A 17,076-nucleotide genomic window follows, 5' to 3' on the forward strand; every position below is an offset into this window, starting at 1 on the left:
TAACAGCACTAATGTGCAGTTAGACGTTGGGTGAAACCTCTCCCAATACATCAAAGGGGGAGATTACAACTTCAGATGAAACGACTGATAAGGCAGCCTCCTCCTGCAGAACGGAATGTGCTGGTTCAGCGTCGCTTAGCTTTCTCTGGCGACGGGACTCCAGCACTGATTTAGGGTAAAGCAATATTGAAGCAGAGTTTTATTTAGCCACAATACAAGTCTTACACATTGCTACAATTGCACATATTTTATATTAAATGATAATATAAGAAGAATTTAGCCATAGCGCCCCTTTAAGGCTAGATTGTGTGCGGCTTATTGATGAGATATATACTCTCCATTATCATGCAGGCAGGCTGATCAGTCAGTGGAATCTACCTGAGATCCAAGTCTGGTTTTGATAACGGTCAGGTGGTTCCCAGTGGGTGGATAACAGGATGCATCTGTCAGTCACCACCCTTCCTTGTCTGTGGAGCTTTTGTGGATCCTGTATAACTTTGTGCTATGGGCTGTGCTGCAATTAGGCATTATCCCAGCATTGCGTGACCAAAGGGAAACCACAGCTAAATTATCACAAATAGCTTCTGTTTTAAGAAGGCAAATTGCTCAACATTCCTTGCCAGGGATGAGCAGAAACTACGCCAGTGCGAATTTCCACATCGTAGTTCGCATCTATGCATCGTAGTTTGTAGGTGAAGTTTCAAAACTATGCTTATGAATTTACGCGTAGCGAAGTACCGCTACGTGTAGTTTATGCCCCTACACCATAGTTAACATGTGTATTGCGAAGTAAACTACGAATGCATTATTCGCATCTATTTTTCTGCGTACGATTGTATGCTTACAAAATTACGCATTGGAAAGGGGAATATATGCATAGAGTAGTTCCTGGGACAAGCATTTAAATAGGAATTAATGTGTAAATGTATCCGCATACTGGCATAAGAGTCTGCATATACTACGTTTCGCAGTACGCGTAATTGCGTATTTTAACGCGTAGTCTCCGAAATGCATACAAAGCGAATATTTAATTTCGAAGCCGTAGTTTGGCGAAGCGTAATTGCGTAAAACCACGTGTAGTTCCATCATAGCGAAGTTGGCTGACTACGACCATCCCTATTCTTTGCCATCATTCATGCCAAATTGGCTTCAAGGCACTAAGTTAATGTGAAAATAATACACTCGGTTCATGGTTCCTGGACTTGCCAGTTCCCATGATCCTGCCGAGATTGGACATTGATCACAATTTTCATATATATTTACAGTTTCCAATGGGACATGGTCCCCTCCAGCTGGATCTATATATATGGCATAATGAAATGGGTTGCAAATGGAATAACACTGCTATCTTCCGTTGCTGGTATTTATGCAGTGCTCCTTTGTTGATAACCAAGTTTGCTTCTGCAGATACAACATGTGCAGCGATTTCATCATTACCCTATGAGGAATATAGATTTGCATGCAATGTGGGACGAACGTTCATACTTATACCACTAAGTCAGCACACTTTCTATATGACTAAACAATGCTAGGTGTTGTGATGCCTCTTTACATCTCTTTCTTAAAGGTGCCCATACACGGTACAATCAAATAGTTTAATTTTTTTTCATGTATTCTACCAAAACGATCAAATACAGAAGAAATTGAAAATCATTTTTTTTCATTCGATAAAAAACAATCATTTATTCAGTTTTTTTTTTTGTTTTTTTTTTTATAAAAATCAGATCGGAGGTGTTGGAAAAATCAGGTTATTTGCTTTGAAAATTGAATAGTGTATGGTAGGTTTGATAAAATAATCTAATAGATCAAATCTTAAAAGTGGCCACATACCATACAAATTTTTAAATATCTTTTCAATTCAATCAATTTTTCAGACATTTTAAAGGTCACCAATGTACCACACACGGTAAATTTTTCCACGATTTAAAAAAAAAAAGTGATGGAAGACTCTGAAAAAATTGCTTGATCTGTACATCATCAAGAAACAGTCAATCCATTCAATTCTCATAAATAAAATTCTCATAAAAATGCAACCAAAAACCCCAACACTCGATCGAAGAACAATGAAAAAAAAAAAGCTTTCATTTTTTCGGTACAACCAATCATTTTTATTGAATTGCCATAAAATTGGTTAATTTTATTGTATTTTGTGTGACCATCTTAACCATTTCAGCCCTCTCGTTTTTTACCTGGCATGTGAGCAATTTTCACCTCCCGTTCATTCGCCAATAACTTTATCACTACTTATCACAATGAATTAATCTATATCTTATTTTTTATGCCACCAATAAGGCTTTCTTTGGGTAGTACATTTTGCTAAGAATTGCTTTTTTTCTAAATGCATTTTAACAGGAAAATTAAGAAAAAATTGGAAAAAAAACATTATTTCTCAGTTTTTGGCCATTATAGCTTTAAAATAATACATGCTACTATAATTAAAACCCACACATTTTATTTGCCCATTTGTCCCAGTTATTACATCATTTAAATTATATCCCTATCACAATGTATTGGAAATAAAGGTGCATTTTTTTCAGTTTTGGGTCCATCATTATTTACAAACTTATAATTTAAAAAATATTAGTAATATAATCTCTTGACATGCATATTAAAAAAGTTTAGACCCTTAGGTAGCTATTTATGGTTTGTTTTTTTTCAAATTGTAATTTTTAGATTTTTTTAGTTAAAAATTTGATTTGGGTATTTTTTGGGTGTAGAGGGTAAATAGTTTATTTTAATTGTAATTTATTGTGTTTTATGTGAAAAAAAATGTATGTACATGTAGTTTTACTATTTGGCCACAAGATGGCACAGTGATTTTTTTTAATTCCCATCCTGTAAGCGAGAATCTCGCTTACAGGAAGTATAAGGACGACGAGTTTTTGGGTCAGAAAGATGGCGGCTTCTTATAAGAAGCTGTTGGTCTTTCTACAGGGGACTTACTGTAGATCATTGAATGGGAACTATGTTCCCATTCATTGAACTCCAGGCTAATGGGGGCCACACGGGAGCGCGCAGCAGCACAATAGCAGCCGCCTGGACGTGACAATCATGTCCAGGCGGCTAAAATGTTTAATAGTGATTGGACAATTGTATTTTGATGTGAATGTTTTATCAGGATTTTTTTAACGTTTAATGTATTGATATTTTTGTATGTATTGATAATTTTGAATAAAACAGTTTTATTATTTCCTTGCATAGTATTTCACATTTATAGCGTTCCATTGGCAGGCCCTCACTTACCTTGTGTTTTTTTTAACTCTTATTTGCCTGTAAGGACCTCATCTGGAACCATTAATTATTACTTCAGTTGCAATATTTGCACTTATATTTTTGAGAATTATCACACCTTTCTTGTTTTTTTGTATGCATTATATTTACTTCATAACTTCCTTGCACTGAGTTTCTGCATCTTCAGCTTTTGCACCGCTCTACAAATTACTAGAAGAACATTAAAGCCCATCTAAACATGTTTAAAAGACACAGCATAATTATTGGTGTTGTATAGATGGATATTTTAAATGAAATCTTCCCAAAATACCCATGTAAGGATTCCTTGCACTGTGCACAGTTTCGTGGTCCACTCACTGCGTCTTCAGGTCAAGTAGTGTGCCTAAATTGCAGTTGCAGATAGCCTGGAGCACCTCTGCACCTCAGCTGCAATTTAGGCACACTGCTTGACCGTAATAAGTGGTGAATGGATTGCAAAATGTGTTGTGTATAGTGATGATTGTAAACAGCTAATTACGATTTACGTGAAATTTCACATAAATTTTACCAATTATGCCTATACATAATTACAATTTGTAAATCCAATTAATTTTGTATAAACGTTTGTAATTTTGCGTAAATTTTTGTTTAAGGGCCCTTTTTCCACTAGCAATCGCAATCACAAATCACAGCGATTGCGATTTTCATTTGCATTGCATTATCCCTCTGCAAATCGCAATTGCTTTCTGGAGTGATTTTCAATTTACAAATCGAATCACTATAGTTGAAAATACTTCTCATGATTTCTATGATAAAGTAGCAACCTTAGTGATTTAAAAATCACTAGCGATTTAGCGATTTAGCGATTCAGCTGTCTAATGGAAAATGGCCCTAATTTCGTGCCGATTTTAGCTGTGAATGGCAAAGCCCCCATACATGCTATTGATTTGCTACATAAGTTAAGTATGAATAGTGGGTAAAATTAAAAAAAATAATTTTTCAAAAAGACCTTGTAGTTTGAGAAAATTGATTTTAAAAATTCAAAGAAAAAAGTTTTTTTAAACTCAGAAAAATGATAGTTTAAAAAACATTTTTCCTTTGCATGTTTAAAATTCATTTTCTCAAAAATGACAAGGCCTTTTTGAAAAAGTATTTCTTCACTTGCTCCCAATATTCCCCTTAACATACCGTATATACTCGGATACAAGTCGACCTCGTGTATAAGTCGATCCCAATATTTGACCCTCTTAAGCTGGACTTTTTTTATTTACTCAAGTTTAAGTCTACCCAGGAAAGTTAAAGACTGCACTTGGGCACCAGGATGTCTCAGTGTGGTCACTGTGACCCCTCTGTGTGGCCCCTGTGTCCACCAGGCTGTGTGGCCCCTCTAGCTATGTGGCCTTTGTCCCCCTGGCTGTGTGGCCCCTGTGTCCCCTAGCTGTGTGTCCCCTGTTTTAGAGGAGCTGCAGCAGCCAACATCTGTCTCCCCTTCCCCGAAGTGCTACAGCACACAGCTTGCTGAAATGCCCCCCACCCTCCCACCACCAAGGAAAGGCTCCCCCCTCTCACTCACTCCCTCCCCAGCAGCTTTCCACAAAGCCCCCCTCCCTCCCATCACCACGCAAAGGATGGCCGCTTCTCCCTCTCGCTCAGCTCTCTGTGTCATTTAATGCAGCATCAGCGCTGAAGCAGAAACTCACTGATTACACAGCGCGGCATCCTCTCTTGTACCTCTGCTCGTTCTGGTCTGTTAGTTTACAATACCACAGCTACGGCTCCGATGTCATGTGACTTATGTGTCATGTGACATCGGAGCTGTAGCTGTGGTTTTGTAAACAGACCAGCGTGAGCAGAGGAACTAGAGCGGATGCCGCGCTGTGTAATCGTTGAGTTTCCGCTTCAGCGCTGACCATTAGATGATGCAGAGGGGGAGAAGGCCATCCTTTGCGTGGTGATGGGTCGGAGGGGGGCTTTCTGGAAAGCTGCCTGCGTTAGGACTGGGTAAGGGGAGAGAAAGAGGCTCCCCTACAATTCTCGGCTATAAGTTGTGAAATTTAGGACTACTCAAGTATAAGGCGACCCCCCCCCCACTTTTTTACTTTGAGTCAGTCCTAACTTTCTCGACTTATAGGCGAGTATATACGGTATGTAGCAATTTTGATGATGATAGCATGTATGGTGGCTTCGCTATTAACCGCCAAAGTCACCACACAAAATTACACAAAAGTTCACAAAATTACAGATGGATTATGTTTACATGAGAAATAAAGTCAGAATTTAGCTGAAACTTTGCATTACATTTTCTCATCGTAATTGGGAATTACAATGCGAAATTACAATTATGCGAAACTTGTACTCATCACTACTTGTGTATCGTGCTGTTCAAATACTCCTGTGAAAATGTATCAGTTGTCTTCATGAATGTGTAGATCAACACTTGCCATTTTTTTTTTTTAAATACGGTAGGTATAGTTTTTGGGTGTCTGCTCTGCTTTTTGTACACTTTTCAAGCATTTACACCACACAGTTGTTTCTTGAAGTATTGGCCTTTGGGAGTGATTACCTCTACCTGAGTATATTGACTCCACCCCCAAACTTTTACACACTGTAAAGACCTTTTCAGAGTTTTAGCTACTGGTATTTTAACCCTCACCATGCATCTTCTTACCCTCTACTTTATATTTAGTCAAAGTACACTAATAAGTTCCCATTAGGAATTTTCTTGTGTCTGTGGGGGGAATTTTGCACACATGATCAGGTACACCAGGTGTGTTGGTCCACAGGAAAATGTGCCTGGAACACTGTACTCCTGCAGTGAGTCTGGTATTGATATCCTGCCAGTGGAATAGAGGACAGTGCATATCTTACCCCTCTGCAGGAAAGGAGATGTTTCATTCTGGTCTGCACTATTTAAAGACCTTCTACCAACTAGCTGTTTTAGGCCTGGCACGCACTAGCAGAGCCTTTCTGAGGGCTTGTTCACACTATGGGCTTGATTCACTAAAGTGTGATAACTGCTATCACAGCAGTTATCACGCGATCTGCCGCACGCTGTGCTTTGAGCACATAAAAGATTACTCCGCGTGATAAAGTTTTGCGTGCGATCGCATACGTGAAACAAGCACATGATGTTGCGCAAACCTTTGTTTATCTCGCAGAGTAATCTTTTATGTACGCAAAGCGCCGTACGCAGCAGATCGCTTGATAACTGCTATGATAGCAGTTATCACACTTTAGTGAATCAAGCCCTATGAGCGTTTCCGTGCGCTTGGTCAATGATTTCTTATGAGTGTTCACATGTGCGCGTTTCGATTTTATTAACCACTTAAGGACCACAGTCTTTTTGCCCCTTAAGGACCAGAGCCTTTTTCTCCATTCAGACCACTGCAGCTTTCATGGTTTATTGCTCGCTCATTCAACCTACCACCTAAATGAATTTTACCTCCTTTTCTTGTCACTAATACAGCTTTCTTTCGGTGCTATTTGATTGCCGCTGCGAGTTTTACTTTTTATTATATTCATCAAAAAAGACATGAATTTAGTCAAAAAAATGACTTTTTTAACTTTCTGTGCTGACATTTTTCAAATAAAGTAAAATTTCCTATACATTTGAGCACGAAAGTTATTCTGCTACATGTCTTTGATAAAAAAAAAACCATTCAGTGTATATTTATTGGTTTGGGTAAAAGTTATAGCGTTTACAAACTATGGTGCCAAAAGTGAATTTTCCCATTTTCCAGCATCTCTGACTTTTCCGCCCACCTGTCATGTTTCATGAGGTGCTAAAATTCCAGGATAGTATAAATACCCCCCAAATGACCCCATTTTGGAAAGAAGACATCCCAAAGTATTCACTGAAAGGCATGGTGAGTTCATAGAAGATTTTATTTTTTGTCACAAGTTAGCGGAAAATGACACTTTGTGACAAAAAAAAAAAAAAAAAGTTTCCATTTCTTCTAACTTGCGACAAAAAAAATGAAATCTGCCACGGACTCACTATGCTCCTCTCTGAATACCTTGAAGTGTCTACTTTCCAAAATGGGGTAATTTGTGGGGTGTGTTCACTGTCCTGGCATTTTGGGGGGTGCCTAATTGTAAGCACCCCTGTAAAGCCTAAAGATGCTCATTGGACTTTGGGCCCCTTAGCGAAGTTAGGCTGCAAAAAATGTGTGGTATTGCCGTACTCAGGAGAAGTAGTATAATGTGTTTTGGGGTGTATTTTTACACATACCCATGCTGGGTGGGAGAAATATCTCCGTAAATGACAATTTTTAATTTTTTTTTACACACAATTGTCTATTTATAGAGATATTTCTCCCACTCAGCATGGGTATGTGGAAAAATACACCCCAAAACACATTATACTACTTCTCCTGAGTACGGCGATACCACATGTGTGGCACTTTTTTGCACCCTGCGCTAAGGGGCCCAAAGTCCAATGAGTACCTTTAGGAATTCACAGGTCATTTTGCGACATTTGGTTTCAAGACTACTCCTCACGGTTTAGGGCCCCTAAAATGCCAGGACAGTATAGGAACCCCACAAATTACCCCATTTTAGAAAGAAGACACCCCAAGGTATTCCGTTAGGAGTATGGTGAGTTCATAGAAGATTTTTTTTTTTGTCACAAGTTAGCGGAAATTGATTTTAATTGTTTTTTTTTCACAAATTGTCATTTTCTGCTAACTTGTGACAAAAAATAAAATCTTCTATGAACTCACGTACTCCTAACGGAATACCTTGGGGTGTCTTCTTTCTAAAATGGGATCATTTGTGGGGTTCCTATACTGCCCTGGCATTTTACGGGCCCAAAATCGTGAGGAGTAGTCTTGAAACCAAATGTCGCAAAATGACCTGTGAAATCCTAAAGGTACTCATTGGACTTTGGGCCCCTTAGCGCAGTTAGGGTGCAAAAAAGTGCCACACATGTGGTATCGCCGTACTCAGGAGAAGTAGTATAATGTGTTTTGGGGTGTATTTTTACACATACAGATGCTGGGTGGGAGAAATATCTCTGTAAATGACAATTATTTGATTTTTTTTACACACAATTGTCCATTTACAGAGAGATTTCTCCCACCCAGCATGGGTATGTATAAAAATACACCCCAAAACACATTATACTACTTCTTCTGAGTACGGTGATACCACATGTGTGACACTTTTTTGCAGCCTAGGTGCGCTAAGGGGCCCAACGTCCTATTCACAGGTCATTTTGAGGCATTTGTTTTCTAGACTACTCCTCACGGTTTAGGGCCCCTAAAATGCCAGGGCAGTATAGGAACCCCACAAGTGACCCCATTTTAGAAAGACGACACCCCAAGGTATTCTGTTAGGAGTATGGTGAGTTCATAGAAGATTTTTTTTTTGTCACAAGTTGGCGGAAAATGACACTTTGTAAAAAAAACAACAATACATATCAATTTCCGCTAACTTGTGACAAAAAATAAAATCTTCTATGAACTCATCATACACCTAACAGAATACCTTAGGGTGTCTTCTTTCTAAAATGGGGTCACTTGTGGGGTTCCTATACTGCCCTGGCATTTTAGGGGCCCTAAACCGTGAGGAGTAGTCTTGAACCCAAATGTCTCAAAATGACCTGTGAAATCCTAAAGGTACTCATTGGACTTTGGGCCCCTTAGCACAGTTAGGCTGCAAAAAAGTGTCACACATGTAGTATCGCCGTACTCAGAAGAAGTAGTATAATGTGTTTTGTGGTGTATTTTTACATATAACCATGCTGGGTGGGAGAAATATCTCTGTAAATGACACATTTTTTATTTTTTTTTACACACAATTGTCCATTTACAGAGAGATTTCTCCCACCCAGCATGGGTATGTGTAAAAATACACCACAAAACACATTATACTACTTCTCCTGAGTATGGCGATACCACATGTGTGACACTTTTTTGCAGCCTAGGTGCGCTAAGGGGCCCAACGTCCTATTCACAGGTCATTTTGAGGCATTTGTTTTCTAGACTACTCCTCACGGTTTAGGGCCCCTAAAATGCCAGGGCAGTATAGGAACCCCACAAGTGACCCCATTTTAGAAAGAAGACACCCCAAGGTATTCCGTTAGGGGTATAGTGAGTTCATAGAAGATTTTATTTTTTGTCACAAGTTAGTGAAAAATGACACTTTGTGAAAAAAACAATAAAAATCCAATTTCCGCTAACTTTTGACAAAAAATAAAATCTTCTATGAACTCATCATACACCTAACAGAATACCTTGGGGTGTCTTCTTTCTAAAATGGGGTCACTTGTGGGGTTCCTACACTGCCCTGGCATTTTACAGGCCCAAAACTGTGAGTAGTCTGGAAACCAAATTTCTCAAAATGATTGTTCAGGGGATTAAGCATCTGCAAATTTTGATGACAGGTGGTCTATGAGGGGGCCAATTTTGTGGAACCGGTCATAAGCAGGGTTGCCTCTTAGATGACAGGATGTATTGGGCCTGATCTGATGGATAGGAGTGCTAGGGGGGTGACAGGAGGTGATTGATGGGTGTCTCAGGGGGTGGTTAGAGGGGAAAATAGATGCAATCAATGCACTGGGGAGGTGATCGGAAGGGGGTCTGAGGGGGATCTGAGGGTTTGGCCGAGTGATCAGGAGCCCACACGGGGCAAATTAGGGCCTGATCTGATGGGTAGGTGTGCTAGGGGGTGACAGGAGGTGATTGATGGGTGTCTCAAGGTGTGATTAGAGGGGGGAAATAGATGCAAGCAATGCACTGGCGAGGTGATCAGGGCTGGGCTCTGAGGGCGTTCTGAGGTGTGGGCGGGTGATTGGGTGCCCTAGGGGCAGATTAGGGTCTAATCTGATGGGTAACAGTGACAGGTGGTGATAGGGGGTGATTGATGGGTAATTAGTGGGTGTTTAGAGGAGAGAAGAGATGTAAACACTGCACTTGGGAGGTGATCTGATGTCGGACCTGCGGGAGATCTATTGGTGTGGGTGGGTGATCAGATTGCCCGCAAGGGGCAGGTTAGGGGCTGATTGATGGGTGGCAGTGACAGGGGGTGATTGATGGGTGGCAGTGACAGGGGGTGATTGATGGGTGGCAGTGACAGGGGGTGATTGATGGGTGATTGACAGGTGATCAGTGGGTTATTACAGGGAATAACAGATGTAAATATTGCACTGGCGAATTGATAAGGGGGGGTCTGAGGGCAATCTGAGCGTGTGGGCGGGTGATTGGGTGCCCGCAAGGGGCAGATTAGGGTCTAATCTGATGGGTAACAGTGACAGGTGGTGATAGGGGGTGATTGATGGGTGATTGATGGGTAATTAGTGGGGGTTTAGAGGAGAGAAGAGATGTAAACACTGCACTTGGGAGGTGATCTGATGTCGGACCTGCGGGCGATCTATTGGTGTGGGTGGGTGATCAGATTGCCCGCAAGGGGCAGGTTAGGCGCTGATTGATGGGTGGCAGTGACAGGGGGTGATTGATGGGTGGCAGTGACAGGGGGTGATTGATGGGTGGCAGTGACAGGGGGTGATTGATGGGTGATTGACAGGTGATCAGTGGGTTATTACAGGGAATAACAGATGTAAATATTGCACTGGCGAATTGATAAGGGGGGGGGGTCTGAGGGCAATCTGAGCGTGTGGGCGGGTGATTGGGTGCCCGCAAGGGGCAGATTAGGGTCTAATCTGATGGGTAACAGTGACAGGTGGTGATAGGGGGTGATTGATGGGTGATTGATGGGTAATTAGTGGGTGTTTAGAGGAGAGAAGAGATGTAAACACTGCACTTGGGAGGTGATCTGATGTCGGACCTGCGGGCGATCTATTGGTGTGGGTGGGTGATCAGATTGCCCGCAAGGGGCAGGTTAGGGGCTGATTGATGGGTGGCAGTGACAGGGGGTGATTGACGGGTGATTGACGGGTGATTGACAGGTGATTGACAGGTGATTGACAGGTGATCAGGGGGGATAGATGCATACAGTACACAGAGGGGGGGGCTGGGGGGGGTCTGGGGAGAATCTGAGGGGTGGGGTGATCAGGAGGGGGCAGTGGGCAGGGGGGGGGGATAAAAAAAATAGCGTTGACAGATAGTGACAGGGAGTGATTGATGGGTGATTAGGGGGGTAACTGGGTGCAAACAGTGGTCTGGGGGTTGGGCAGGGGGGGTCTGAGGGGTGCTGTGGGCTATCAGGGGGCAGGGGGGGGGAAATCAGTGTGCTTGGGTGCAGACTAGGGTGGCTGCAGCCTGCCCTGGTGGTCCCTCGGACACTGGGACCACCAGGGCAGGAGGCAGCCAGTATAATAGGCTTTGTATACATTACAAAGCCTATTATACAATGTGTCAGCGGCGATCCGGGTGCTAGTAACCCGCCGGCGCTTCTGAATGGCCGGTGGGTTACAGCGAACGGTGGGCGGAGCCAGTCCCCGGCGGCTGATCGCGTCACGAATGACGCGATCGCCGCATAGCCACTCCCGCAGCCGCCCCCGCCGATGGGCGTATTGCGGTCGTTTGGGCCCAGACTTTGCCGCCGCCCATCGGCTGGGGGCAGTCCTTATGTGGTTAAAATTGCAAACGCGCTACATGTACCATTTTTTGCTCAATGGAAGGTATAGGGAAATCGCAAAATGCTTGAAAAACCACTTTGAATTGCGATTTCCCAAGCACTTTTAGGAATATATACGTTGTATTTATTATTTTCCGGGCCAAAGAGTTCACGGACGTCAGGAAGTGAATAAACTAATCGCTCAACAAAATCGCTTACAAAAGTGCTATTCTAAGTGCAAAGGGCAGGGAAAAAGCGCTTTGAAAAAAGCGCTTTATAAATCGCTCAGCGCTTGCGATAGCATTGGCGATTTATATAATGTGAACAAAGCCTTAAAGCTTGCGATTTGAAAAGCTCTTGCTAATATAATGCTTTGTGCAGTGATGTAACTACAATTCATGGGGCCCCCCAGCAAAAATTTGATGGGGTCCACCAATGGTTACATCCCTTTCCTCCGCCCCTTGGTGCCCTTCATGGGCCTGCATTAAAAACAGGTCATGCAGAAAAAAGGGCGCCGCTGGATAACAAATTGGTGCCGGTGGATAACAAAATCTCAATAACGATAAATATAAATGAAATTGGTTAACAATAAATATCGTTTTAAAACAGACTGGAGATGAAAACGAAAATATATTAACTTTAAAAATCGTTACATAATTCAACAATACAGCTTAAAGTGGACCCAAATTAAAAATACAAGATTTCAGGAATAAAATCTATTTTCTAAATTATAGTAATAAATAGCAGCCTTTTTTCAGCTGCATGATGACAAATGTAAAATATTTTACATTTATTGGAGGAACCCCTCCCCATTGCCGGGACAAAATCCGGCAAACTGGTGAAGTAGGTGGTGTCCGGCAAAGGAGGAATTGCTAATGGCTGCCACCTGTATAACCCTAGTTATGAAAAGAGAAGGGTGAAAAGCATGCACTGAAATGCTCATAGGCTTGAAGGAGTGTTTATTTATCTTTGTATGTGTCAGAGTGGTGCAACTAAATATTTTGAATTTAAAAAAACGTTTGGTTTGGGTCCGCTTTAACCCAACCCTACTCTCCCACAGAATCCTCCCCTCTTGGTGCCTAACCCTAAGCACTGCCCCTGGTAGTTCCTAACTCTAACCACCCCCCCTGGTGGTGCCTAACCCTAACCACTGCCCCTGGTAGTTCCTAACTCTAACCACCCCCCCTGGTGGTGCCTAACCCTAACCACCTCGCCCTGCAACCGTGATAACTCAACTATCACACCTTATCAAAGTTAACTCCCCTTATCAGAGTAGCATAGTTAGCACTACAAACTTATGCCTGCTAATTGGCAATGGCACTCGTCCTGCCCTGAACCCCTGCGGGTTCGTAGCGCTTACTATGCTACTCTGATAAGGCATGTTAACTTTGACAAGTTGTGATATTTTTGATAAGGTGTGATATCGTTGATAAGATGTGATATTTGAGTTATCATGGTTTAGTGAATCAAGCCCATAGAAATGATAATATATTTGATAACCTAAAATCTGTACATACAAATGATATAATATGAAAAAACAATAACGTTGCAAGTTTCTAAAACGATAACCTATTTCAAAAACATTAATGTTCTTATGTTGTTAATGATATTTATCCCACGCCCTTTTCTCTGCTTTGGGCATCGTATTAACGATACAGGCAGAGTAACAGCTTATACAGTACATACTGGGGGTTGCAGAGATCAGCACACACTGCAGCCAGCTTGCTATCAGTACAGTACAGGCAGAGCCGGATTAAGGCTAAATGGGGCCCTAAGCAAAGTAACTGATTTGGGCCCCCCCATCATGTCGTAATAGAATCAGAAGATGCAGCTGCACAGCAATATGTCGCACACACCGGGCAGCCGAGCTACTGGTTGCTATTGGCAACAGCACGCTTTCCTCTGTGGGTGCACAATGCAGGGAATAGCAGCGGCAAAATGCAGAGTGAGAGATGAATGGCTGGGACATTTGCACTCAGGGGCTGGGGCACCCCTGTGAAGAGGGCGCCAGATATCACAGCAGCAGCACTTTCCCCCTGCATCTCCAGCCTGGCAATAGCAGAAAGCTCTGGACACCGCCAAACCGGAAGCCGTTCCCCAGACAGAATTACATAACCACTCCCACCACCGAACAACCAATTTCCTCCCAAACTAGACAGCCACCATGCAGCCTCCATCCCAGTGAATACGATAGTCCAGCAGAGAAGGCAGCCGCAGTGGGGGAGAATGACAGCACCAGATGAATCACATTCACCTATTGCGATCCAAGCAATAGAGGTCCCGTCATCCGGAGCCCATCTGTCTCCTCTAGAGTGCTGCCGCTCTGTTACTACTACTATTACTACTTCCTACTTCATGTCTGATCTGAGAATCAGGAAGTTCAGAGCGAGCGGCTGCACTGTAGAAGAGACAGATGGGTTTCAGATGACGGGATCTCTATTGCTTGGATCATGGATAGGTGAGTGAGCGTTTGCCATCTGCTGCTATCATTCTTGCGGCAGCTGTGGTTCTCTGTGGGAAGGGAGGGAGGAGTGGGCAGTGGCAGAGTGCACAGTAGCAGGAGGGGGACCTAGGAGGAGAGCCTGGCTCTGAAGACAATCAGCAGCGCACTGCATCATTTGACAAGACAAGACAAATAACATTTATATCGCGCTTTTCTCCTGGTGGACTCAAAGCGCCAGAGCTGCAGCCACTAGGACGCGCCCTATAGGCAGTAGCAGTGTTAGAGAGACTTGCCTACGGTCTCCTACTGAATAGGTGCTGGCTTACTGAACAGGCAGAGCTGAGATTCGAACCCTGGTCTCCTGTGTCAGCGGCAGAGCCCTTAAAGGGACTCCAAGAAGTGCCTGTGGATATGCCTTTAAGCATACCCACAACTAATTCATTACATCCTCACACCTACCAGCATGATGTTTGTAATTATATCCCCCTGGGTTCCTTATATTTCATTGCATTGTGCTGAATCGAGCTGCCAACTTTGGAGAAAACTCGTCCTGTGGCCTCGATTTCTAACACGAAAATATCGAAAACTAAAAGGCATAGAGCAGCTGTTTATATATCATTGGAAAGAGGAGAAAAAGAGCTTTAAAATGATATGAATCTTTCCATAGCTACTGCACTGCTCAGAGTCCCTTTAACCAATATACCATCCAGCCACCGCTGACTTTGGAGAAAAGTTGTCCTGTGGCCGCGATTTCAATCGCGAAAATATCGCAAACTAAAAGGCATAGAGCAGCCGTTTAGATATCATTGGAAAGAGGAGAAAGAGAGCTTTAAAATGATATGCATCTTTCCATAGTTACTGCACTGCTCAGAGTCCCTTTAACCATTATACCATCCAGCCACCGCTGACAGGATGGCAAGGGCTGGTTTATGTGCTAATGGGGCCCATTTGACTCTGAATGGGGCCCCAAGCGACTGCTTTTGTTGCCTGGTCGGTAATCCGGCCCTGAGTACAGGCACATGGGAGCCCACTTCTGTGATTATATTAACCACATTTTGCTACTGAAGGGGAGGATGGGGGTTTATTGGCCATGCTATATGGGGGTAAAGGAGGGGTGCAACACTGGGCACAAGGGAGGAGGGAGGGGCCCCATAAAGGGGGAAAACATCTCTATATAAGTATATAAATATATATAATTTGTGTAGATGCACATCACAAAGACACACATACATTTACACACACACATACACACACCATACATTTATACTACGCATAGTCAGATACACCACACATACAGCACAAATACAGCACACACATACAGGCAGCAATTTATACACAGATCCATACACATGCACACACATACATTCAGCCGTTTACACATGGATCCATACATCACCACACACATACAAGCAGCCGTTTTCACATGGATCCATATACCATTACACAAATACAAGCGCCATTTACACACAGATCCATACATCACCACACACATTCAAGCACCATTTACACACAGATCCATACATCAGCACACACATACAGCACACACATACAATCAGCCATTTACCCACGGATCCATACAACAGCACACACATACAAGCAGCCATTTACACACAGATCCATACATCACCACACACATACAGCACACATATACAGCACACACATACAATCAGCCATTTACACACAGATCCATACATCAGCACACACTTACAAGCAGCCATTTACACACAGATCCATACATCACCACACACATACAGCACACACATACAATCAGCCATTTACCCACGGATCCATTCATCAGCACACACATACAAGCAGCCATTTACACATGGATCCATACATCAGCACACACATACAGCACACACATACAATCAGCCATTTACCCACGGATCCATTCATCAGCACACACATACAGCACACACATACAAGCAGCCAGCCATTTACACACAGATCCATACATCAGCACACACATACAGCACACACATACAATCAGCCATTTACCCACGGATCCATTCATCAGCACACACATACAGCACACACATACAAGCAGCCAGCCATTTACACACAGATCCATACATCTCCACACACATACAGCACACACATACAATCAGCCATTTACCCACGGATCCATTCATCAGCACACACATACAAGCAGCCATTTACACATGGATCTATACATCAGCACACACATACAAGCAGCCAGTTACACACGGATCCATACATCAGCACACACATACAATCAGCCATTTACCCACGGATCCATACATCAGCACACACATACAGCACACACATACAAGCAGCCATTTACCCATGGATCCATACATCAGCACACACATACAATCAGCCATTTACATACTGATCCATACATCAGCACACACATACGTGCTGTGCTACACATATGTGCTACACATACAGCACACACATACAATCAGCCATTTGCCCACTGATTCATGCATCAGCACACACATACAAGCAGCCATTTACACATGGATCCATACAGCACACACATACAAGCAGACATTTACAGTTTTCCACACACAATGCATACATAAAAGAAGCACCTCCATCTCACAGCACTCTGTCACGCTGTCTCCAATGCACGTGTGTCTGTTTCTCTCTCTTCTCTTCTCCCGGCGTCCTCATTTTCCCGAGGGAGGGGGGAGCTGGACGGGCTCACATTCCTCCAGTAGAGTTGTGAGCGAACAGTTCGCCCGCGAATCTCTATGTGGCCGTACTACTTCCGGGTCGCTGTGACCCGTAGTAGTATGGCTGTGCTGGGTGGGCGGTGCGCGTCTTTGATCGCGTGCCTGTTGCCGGGCACTCTCTGCGCATGAGCGTGACATCACTCATGACATGCGCAGAAAGTGCCCGGCAACAGGCATGTGATCAAGGACGCGCACTGCCGGCCC

This window comes from Hyperolius riggenbachi, chromosome 12 (assembly GCF_040937935.1).
Source record: "Hyperolius riggenbachi isolate aHypRig1 chromosome 12, aHypRig1.pri, whole genome shotgun sequence".
In the NCBI taxonomy this organism is placed as follows: domain Eukaryota; kingdom Metazoa; phylum Chordata; class Amphibia; order Anura; family Hyperoliidae; genus Hyperolius; species Hyperolius riggenbachi.